Here is a 10,863-nt window from a genome sequence, read left to right on the forward strand (position 1 = left end):
TGGCATTCAATCAATGTCCAGGTAATCGTGGATGCCCATGGCCTCATCTGGCATGTCTGTGCCAAATTTCCAGGTTCGTGCCATGACAGCTACATCTTTAGGCAGACCAACATAGCACGTGAATTGGAGCAGAACGTGTATGGAGACAGCTGGCTGGTTGGTGAGTGACATGTGTGTCAGGTATGTCCCCCCCCATGATGCAGACATCACATGGGGCACATGCATGACTAATATCCTCCTGTCTTTTGCCTTCCAGGTGACTCTGGATATGCCCTGGGCCCTCACATGATGACCCCATTCCGGAACCCCCAAACCCCAGGAGAGCAACGCTACAACGAGGCTCATATTCGCACCCGGGCAGTAGTGGAGCGTACTTTTGGCCTGCTGAAGTCCCGCTTCAGATGCCTGGACAAGACAGGGGGTACACTGCTGTATTCCCCCGACTTTGTGTGCCAAATAATAGGGGCTTGTTGCATTCTTCATAACTTTGCAACGAGAAGGGGACTGGAGATTAACTTGCGTGCTGACCTGACCCCCCACCCAGGCAATCCCCCCCTAGCCCACTCTACCCGGTCTACTGAGGGCACAGTAGCCAGGAGACGCCTGGCAGAAGGCATATTTTCTCAGTAAATGGGCAGAAAAAATGTCACAATGTTTTTTTTTTTTCCGATGCAAACGCACATGAATTATGTGACAATGTTATTATTTGTTTTCACTGCAAACGCACATGAATTATGTGACAATGAGAATGTTGCTTTGCACAGTAAACGCACATGTTTAATGACACATTGAGAATGTTTTTGTCTCTGGAAACGCACATGATTTATGTGACAATGAGAATGCATGAATGCACACCACTGTGGTCCCTAGCACAAACACATCACATGCACATCGAATTGGATTAGATCCAAGTACCCCCCCCCCCCTTTGGTACTTGGGAGCAGTAACGCCCCGCCACGGCTCCAATTATGTCACTGTGCATTCATACACCATTCAGGAACCTAGGATGACTTTTCCCTGGTCCTGGGGATCCCTTCTCCACCAAAACTGAGGGGGACACCCTTATTTTGTCAGGAATGCCACCCCCCCACATTCACACATCATTCACACACATAAAGCAAATCATAAGTACAGTATAATAACCAAAAGTTTTAAATCAAAAAATCAAAAAAAAAAAGTACCCCTGGTATTTAAGTCCGGCGGCGAGTGCTCCGTCTAGGCTGCCCACGGGCAGGGGCACGGGCACGGGCACGGCCACGGGCACGGCCACCTGGAGGATCTTCACGGGGGGGGGGAGCAGGGGAGGGAGTATCTTCATTGGGGGGGGGAGCAGGGGAGGGAGTATCTTCATTGGGGGGGGGAACAGGGGAGGGAGGAGCCTCCCCTGGTGTCTGACCTCCGGCTGGCCTGCCCTCCAAGGCCACTGCTATCCTGGTCAGGCAGGCAGTGATGGCAGCCGTATTGGCCTGGCCAGCCCGGGTGTTCTTCTGCACAGCCCGGGTGTTGTCCTGCACAGCCCGGGTGAGGGCAGTCACCTCCTGGCCCACGCCTGTTGTGGCGGTATGCAGGGACCACAAACAGGTGATGACACCCAATGAATTGGTGGCCACATCACTGAGTGACTCCCTCATTACATCCAGGCTGTGCTCCATCTTGGCCATAGTTTTTTTGATGTCACCCAGACTGCGGGTCTGCTTGGCATTGTCCCTCAGCAGACTGGCCGGCATATGCTCAGACCCCACCCTGGTGTCCTGGGTCGCCATCCTGCCTGCCCCTGAGGCTTGTGGCCAGGTAGGAGGGGATAGAGTGACCCTTGTGGGTTGCGGCATGTTGTGGGAGGAGTGGGAGGGGCTACCCCTGATGGTGGCCTGACTGGTGCCAGCCTCTGGGGGATCCTCTGGGGTAGCCTCAAGGGGAGCCTCTGGGGTAGCCTCAAGGGGAGCCTCAAGGGGAGCCTCTGGGGTAGCCTCAAGGGGAGCCTCAAGGCTAGCCTCAAGGGTATCATCAAAGGTCATCAGATCAGTGGCAATAATGATTTCCCGGCCAATCTGGAGATCTTCTTCCTCCTCCCCCTCATCCTCCTCCCCCTCATCCTCCTCCCCCTCAGCCTCCTCATGAGGGGAGGTTTGGCCACTCCCCTCCCCTGGGGACTCCTCAGCAGCCTCCTGTCTTTGGGGTGGTGCAGCAGCCTGGCCTGATGGCCCAGCAATCTCCTGGTCATCTGTGGAAGACACCAAACAATCACAGGTTTGAGGATCCACACACTTGCCACATGTTCCCTTCCCCCACCCACACATGCTAATCACCAAAAAAACAAAAAAAAAACCTTACCTGGCCTCACAGGAACATCAGACTGATAACCAGGCAGGCCCACCACCTGCTCTGGCTCGAAACACCGGGCCACTGCCCATTCCTCCTCAGTCAGCCGGATGGGGCATGGTCCCCCTCCTCCAGTGCCCCTCCTATGCGCAGTGAGCTTGGCCACCTTATTGCGGACCACGCTCCTCAGATCATTGATCTTTTTCTTAATGCCAGCGGGGGTCCTCGTCTCCCCTCCCCCCGCCGCATTTATGTGATCTGTGATTTTGGCATATATCCTCTTCCTTTGGGCCGGGGAGGTGTTCCGGCTATCAGGCCCATGTAGATATCTTCCATATTGTATGACATACCTGGCTAGGATTTGCTTTTCAACATGTGAAAAATTCAGCTTCCTGCGTTTGGGGGCCATCACAGACACCACCCAGCAACAAGAAGCCAAACAGGACAAACACACAAAAATACACACACAAGCAGACAGCTACTACAAAGTCAAATACAAACACACAAAAACCAAACACAAAATCCAAGCAGAACAAAAAAAAATTACCTAAAACAATCAAACAAAAATTACACTTATCACAAACAAACAACAACTACTATCTACTACTCCTCCAACACTTCTCTATCAAACACAACTTACCAACAAACACTGACAAACTAAGAGCAGAAGCAAATTGCTCATGGAAGGGAACACAGGGAAATACTTTTGCAAATGAAGTGTGTTTGACTGGAGCTAGTTAAGCACAGTGCGATCCTCAAACTAAGTACACTTGGCCTTTTACCTATCTCACTGATTGCGCCAAGCAAAGTTCTGCACATGCGCAGTGAGCAGCAGATTCGTGCGCGCATGCGCAGTACGGCCGGACCTTCATTTGCATGGGGTCACGGCTCATTACAATGAAGCACGCCCACTTCCTTCCCACTTGCCATAACCCCGCCTTACGCCTCTGTATTTACGTTACGGCAGGCGCACTTTTGGGCGCAAATGCGCTGTGGATACGGCAATTACGACACCAACTTAGGGCGCCGTAACTTAAATGACATAAGTTAGTAAAAACTTATTTTGCGCCGCTGGCTGTGGATTTGGCCCTAAGTGCTGTAGAATTCTGCCTAAATCTCCTGGTAGGAAGAAGCATAACCCTAAGGTCAATGAAGGCTGTGTCCGTCTATGAACGAAAGAGAAAAGCTCCCAGTACTGTGGTTATAAGGAAACGGACAAGCAGGAAGTGTGGAGATCACAGCAGAGTTACAGCAACTTTAAAGCAAAAACGAACAATAAGGACATGAAACCAGGACTGCAGTAAGGTAAAGGAAGCTATTTAGCTAAAAAAAAAAAAAATTCCTTTAGTGATCCTTTAATTTCAGGCTGCAAAGCAACAAAATTTAATTTTTAAAAAAGGAGGGGGGGGGGGGCAGCGATTCTTTTCTATACCCATTGCAGATAAAGGTTTGCAGCTGCTTACTGAGAAAACACACATGGGGCTGTAGAGAAGAGATACGTAGGTTAAATGTGTGTTGCAATTGCACATTATTTCAAAATGTACTGTATTTATCACGGTATAACGCGCTCCCGCGTATACCGCGCACCCCTAAAGTTGCCCTGAATCCTGTGGAAAAAAAGTTGTTTTTGTACTTACAGTTTTGGTGTCTTGCGCGGTGTCCATCGGCGGCCTCGTCGGGTCCGGCGTCCTTCGGCGGCTTTGGGTGTTCTCTTCGTCGGGTCCGGCGTCCGTCTGCGGCTTCGGGTGTCCTCTTCGCCGGGTCCGGCGTCCTCCCCGCTCGTTTCCCGCACCGAGTTTGAATACTGCGCCGACATATACAGAGCGCAGTACACTCGTGTATTGTCGGCAATGCTCGGCAACTCTCGCGCTGACGTCCTGTACGCGTGAAGGAGCCGAGACTGCCCGAGTGTACTGCGCTCGGTATATGTCGGCGCAGGAAAGCGGGTATCGGCGTATATATCGCGCACCCACGATTTTGCCCTGATTTCCAAGGCAAAAAAGTGCGCGGTATATGCCGATAAATACGGTAAGTGCAATTCCAGTCAAAATCTTTATTTTGCTTATGTTATTGACGGACCAATTTTCCCAGAAGGCCACAGAGCCAGAAGCAAGGCTAGAGGTATTTTCTGCAAAAGGAAGGGTGTTATTTTGTGTATAAGTAATAGCAACTGTTTAACTGTGAAGTCTTGACCATGATGCTTCTTTTCTCGGAATATCGAGCATAGTAATGGATACCGGTTTTGGAGGGAGCATTTATCTTTACAGAAAATTGGAGTTTCATTAAATTGGCAATCAAAACAAGTTTTTCTTGACATTCATCTGCTGTGCCCGAATTCACTGCTAGTGCCAGAATAAGATTTCCAAATGTCCCCAAATCTGATTCCGTTAATAAAAACTTGACTTATCCCACTGCTGCTGCAAACCCACATATGGAACAGGAAGGTTGCACAGCATTGTATATCGGCGTGCTAGAGCTGCACGATTCTGGCCAAAATGAGAATCGCAATTTTTTTGCTTAGAATGAAGATCACGATTTTCACGGCGTAAAATCTTTTACATTTATACAAAAAAAAAAAGAAGGACGATTAACTTTACTGGCTAGTTCTTCCCCCCCCCCCCAAAAAAAATGCATTTAAAAAGACTGCTGCGCAAATACAGTGCAACATAAAATATTGCAACAACCGCCATTTTATTCTCTAGGGTCTCTAGTAAAAAATTATATAATGTTTGGGGGTTCTAAGTAATTTTCTAGCAAAAAAAAAAAAAATAATGATTTTATCTTGAAAAGAGCTGTCAGAAAAAGGTTTGGTGATTAAGTGGTTAAACGTTCCTAATTTACATACAGAAGTTTATTCCTTTAAAGCGGAGTTCCACCCAAATTTGGAACTTCCGCTTATCCCACTCCTCACCCCCTTACATGCCACATTTGGCATGTCATTTTTTTTGGGGGGGGGTGGGGGCTTTAGGAGGAGTGGGACTTCCTGTCCCACTTTCTCCTTCCGGGTAGACGATTAAGCCTAATCGCCTAGGCGATTAAGCTTAATCACCTACAGGACAAGGTTGCTGTAGGCGATTGCCCAGGACACGTGACAGGTCCTCGGCGATCGCCTGTCCAATCAGACAGCGCCTCGCCGCTCGCGCAGTTGGTGCCCGGCCGTGAAGCCGAAAGCTGTCACGGCCGGGTGCCCACACTGAGCATGAAGACGAGGGGGGGGCGAGGAGCGGAGCCCCGTCCGGCGCGTCACTGGAGCCGTGGAGCAGGTAAGTGTCGGTTTATTAAAAGCCAGCAGCTACACTTTTTGTAGCTGCTGACTTTTAATAAACTTACAAAATGGGTGGAAAACCCCTTTAATGTTTTCAAAACTTGGCCGGCTGCCCAGACTTGGCAGATTGCCCAGACTTCGACTTTTGGCTGAGAGTAGAGAGGAAATTCTTTGCATACCAAAGTGCAGAGAGAAAATTATTTTCATGTCAAAGATCATAAAAACCGTGTGTCAAGAATTTCAACGGGAAAAAGATCGCGATAACGATTGACGATTAATCGTGCAGCTCTACGGCATGCCCAAAAGGAGAACCAGGATCATAGATAATGACCCTATATTGCGATTTACACCACTGGTAAAATAAAACAAAACACAAAAGGTCCAACATTTATTACATTACCTCCTCTTCACAACTGCCTCCGAAAAATGTTCCACTCTGTGGATATGGCCGACCTTTCACCTTGGATGTCCAGCATCAAACCAAAGCCAGTTCCTGCGAGCACAGGGCATCATGGACAAACCCACTAAGGGGTGCATCACACCAGCTTGGGCTCACAGTATTGAACAGAACAGCACCAATTCATTGCGATTGGCATTCTCTACAGAATGGCTGATGGAAGAAGAACATTTAGAGTTGGGACCACCTACTGCTGGCGGAAAGAGTTGGGATTACCCTCAGGTTTTGGGGGGCATGAGGGAGAGAATCTAGAGTCAGAATCCCCCACTGCTGGAGGGAAGAGGACGATCTAGATTTTTTAAGCGCACACAATACGAGAAGGAACAGAAGGCTTTAGACTTGGGATCACCCACTGCTGGAAGGAAGGGGAGGATCTACAGTTGGGACCACCTATTGCTTGAGAATAGCAGTGGACCTAGAATTAGGAACCACCAACTGCCGGGGGGGACCTAGCGTAGGCTTTGGAAAGTGTATGGTCAGAACTGGTTTTATTTTGATAATGTTAGAACCCATGTCAGGTGTTCATTTGCAGTCTGTTAGAGAGACTACCTAATAAACATTATCCCAGACAAAATGACAGGAAATACAAAATTGTAGAGTTGGCAACAGAACATGAGGAGAGGGAAGTCCTGCAATGGGAGCACCAACGTTAGTGACAGATTTGAGGTGGATGTTTCCATACTTGAGATAATTCCTCAGTGCCAGCTGGGTTTCTAGAGCAGGAAGTGATGGGAAATTTCCCCAGCAGGACACCAACAGCACTTTTGAATAAATCTAGCTTGTATATACACGTTAAGCAGTTAATATTTTAACTGGCAGAGCAGTTGACCTATCCTACTTGTTGCTTAATCAAGACCTTTGGGAACAAGAATTTAGAACGATTCAACACACAACTGGCCTATAAAAAGATACACATGTGAAAGTTGTATCCTGCACGGTTTACAGCTGCATGGTAAATCCCCACTTGGATTTGGGGATCCTCCGCCATTACTCCTTGCAGATCCTCTCCAGTTCTGTGAGGCCCCGTACACACGACAGAGGAACTCGACGTGCTTGACACGTCGAGTTCCTAGTCGAGTTTTGGGATGAAGCCGCCGAGGAGCTCGGCGGGCCGCCTTCTCCCATAGAACAATGAGAAAATAGAGAACATGTTCTCTATTTTCTCGTCGAGCTCCTCGGCAGCTCCATCGGGCCAAAACTGTACAGACGACAGAGTTTCTCGGCAGAATCCGGGTTTTGACCGAGTTTCTCGGTGAATTCTGCCGAGAAACTCTGTCATGTGTACGGGGCCTCAGGTTGGATGGTAAACGTTGGTGGACAGCCATTTTTAAGTCTCTCCAGAGATTCTCAATTGGGTTTAAGTCAGGGCTCTGGCTGGGCCATTCAAGAACAGTCACGGAGTTGTTGTGAAGCCACTCCGTTATTTTAGCTGGGTGCTTAGGGTCATTGTCTTGTTGGGAAGGTAAACCTTCGGGCCAGGCTGAGGAACCTGAGCACTCTGGAGAAGGTTTTCGTCCAAGATATCCCTGTACTTGGTTGCATTCATCTTTCTCTTGATTGCAACCAGTCATCCTGTCCCTGCAGCTGGAAAACACCCCCACAGCATGATGCTGCCACCACCATGCTTCACTGTTGGGACTGTATGGGACAGGTGATGAGCCGTGCCTGGTTTTCTCCATACATACCGCTTAGAATTAAGGCCAGAAAGTTATATCTTGGTCTCAGATCAGAGAATCTTATTTCTCACCATCTTGGAGTCCTTCGGGTGTTTTTTTTTTAGCAAAATCCATGCAGGCTTTCATGTGTCTTGCACGGAGGCGAGGCTTCCGTCGGGCCATAAATCCAACTGGTAGAGGGCTGCAGTGATGTTGACTTTCTACAACTTTCTCCCATCTACCGACCGCATCTCTGGAGCCCAGCCACAGTGATCTTTGGGTTCTTTACCTCTCTCACCAAGGCTCTTCTCCCCAACAGCTCAGTCTGGCCAGATGGTCAGCTCTAGGAAGTGTTCTGTCGTCCCAATTGTCTTCCATTTAAGGAAGATGGAGGCCACTGTGCTCTTAGGTGCAGCAGAAAGGTTTGTAACTTTGGCCAGATCTGTGCCTTGCCACAATTCTGTCTCTGAGCTCTTCAGGCAGTTCCTTTGACCTCATGATTCAAATTTGCTCTCACATGCGCTGTAAGGTCTTTTATAGACAGGCGTGTGGCTTTCCTAATCAAGTCCAATCAAACACAGCTGGACTCAAATGAAGGTGTAGAACCATCTGAAGAATGATCAGAATAAATGGACAGCACCTGAGTTAAATATACGTATGTCACAGCAAAGGGGTCTGAAAACTTAGGACCATGTGATATTTCAGTTTCTTTAATAAATCTGCAAAAATTTCAATTCTGTGTTTTTTCTGTCAATATAGGGTGCTGTGTACATTGAGGGAAATTTTTTTTTACTTAAAATGATTTTAGCAAATGGCTGCAATATAATAATTTTTTCAATTTAAGGGGGTCTGAATACTTTCCGTACCAACTGTATGTTTGGTATATGAGGATGCAGCAGTTACATCCTGTGCATTTGGTTGGCATTGAGCATATAATCAAAAGTGATTGCCTAAAACAAAGCAATATTTAATGGATAACCTGAATTTGATTGAAGCTGTTAATTCATAGCTCAGCTTGATCAAACACAAGGTGCTGAAAGAGGGAGAAAAAAAAAAAAAAAACTCATGCCAATTTTACCAAAAAAGTATTTGGATTATTCCACCAGATTTCATTTTAATACAATTGCCTTGGTTTAAAATTGAAGACACCGATTCCTTCAATTGTTTAGAATCGATTCCAGCCTGGTCAAAATTACAAGAAAAATGCCACCTTACTTTATGGCATAAACAGGTTGTGGCTGGGCAATTCATTCAGACTCCTGTTAAACCCCCTTACAACTGCCATAGTATATAAAAATAAAAAGCTACCAGGTTGCACTTACTGGTAACCATTTCTAGAAAATCTTCCAGGACAGTGCCCGAAGAGGCACCTCCCCACAGGAAACAACACTTGACAGCTGTTAAGTCACCACCCTTCCCCTTGATCCTTAGTGTGTAGAGAAGCAACTCCTCAACCCAGTTCACAAGGGAAATCATTTAACAATTCTCCCTCCTCCAATTGGCGGGAAAGTAGGCCTGCCATCCTGAAAGATTTTCTAGAAATACAGTTACCAGTAAGTGTAACTGGTAACTTTCTAGTCATCTCCCAGGACAGCACACCTGAGAGAATACGCATATAACCTCGGGCCTACCTTAAGGTGGGACCACTGTATACAATACCTTCTTGCCAAATGCTGTTCTGCAGTGAGCTTTACCTCCAACCCTGTGAGGCTGGCAAGCTAGAGTTGCAATGAACAGTGTCTGACATAAGAGGGAGCTATGGATCGTGGTTTGGCAGAAGCTTCTGGGCCATTTCCAGAACCCTGGGGAGATCATCTCACATGCCCAGAAACCACCTGGCTGTTATTAGGGATTTTGCTGCTACATTCCCAAGGCAAAAAAGGAAGGAACTCGCCTTTGTCTTCCTCCCCACCCCCCTTTTTCCACAGACACCAGCAATCAGGATAGCAGCCAAAAAAAATAAAAAAAATCACCCCCTACAACTGCAGTCCATCATGGGGAACTGCCAACTTGGGCTGCATCGCACGTGTATGTGTATAATTTTATATACATACACACACAGGAAATTCCTTACCCTCCTTCCCATCTGAGGTGGTTTCGGCAGACACTTGCTTCTCTGCACCACAGTAGCGAACCAGTGCCTCTTTGGGCTCTCCAGCCGCCACATTGGTCGGCGTCTCCTCCAGCTCTTCCCCCTTCCCGAATTTGCACGGCTGTCCTCCGCTTAGGGAGGAAGGCAAGGAGCCAGAGATTTAAGCGGTGTACAACAGCAGTGGTTCACACCACTGACTGGATCGCTGGTACCGTTTCCGGGCCACCTGTGAGAAGGCCTGAGCCCACAGGATATTTCAGTCCCAGGCCTGCCTAAACCTGCCTCACAAGGTTGCCATCCGACCCTTAGTCCTCTGGAAAGGAAAAGGGTGAGAAATGCAAAAACCGGAGGATCAAGAGGAAGGGTGGGGGACTTAAAACAGCTGTCAAGCGATTGCGTTTCCTGTGGGGAGAAGCCTCTCATCTCAGGTGTGCCGTCCTGGAAGAGGACAACAAAAAAAAATAAATGCAGATCAGTGAATGGTTTTCTGGAGCACCATTTACAAAATATGGTTAAAAAAAAAAAAAAAAAAAAAAAAAAAAAAAAAAAAAAAACAACCCTGATGGGCAGTCTGGGCTGTCAAAACATCACAAAAGGGCAATCACAGGCAAAATGCAGAGCCAGTTAATAGGCAGGGTTTTGTGATCACAAGGCACAGAGCCAACGTCTGCATTAAAGAGCCCTTCTCTTCCTCTCACAATGGAGGAAGTGGAATTGAAGGAAGTGGTTTATAGAGGAGAGGTAGGCAGAAGCAGATTAATGGTGGGAGCGTTCAGTTAGTTGGAGTGCGAGATTGGGGTTTGAAAAACATTGCCGCCCCCCACCACTGTTTGTGTATGAGCAGTACACTTTAACTCCATCCCTATATATGACCTTTATAAAATTGTGCCTTCACATCCCTATATATGACCTCTATAAAATTGTGCGTTCACATTAACTCCCGTATAGCCAGTATCCCATTGTATGTAATCTGTACATCAACCCCTTCATCTACTTTTCATGTAGAACTGGTGCATTATGGAACGCACTGCCATCAAGTTACACATTTTAACCAACTCATACCAGCATTTCATTT

This window comes from Rana temporaria, chromosome 2 (assembly GCF_905171775.1).
Source record: "Rana temporaria chromosome 2, aRanTem1.1, whole genome shotgun sequence".
NCBI lineage: Eukaryota > Metazoa > Chordata > Amphibia > Anura > Ranidae > Rana > Rana temporaria.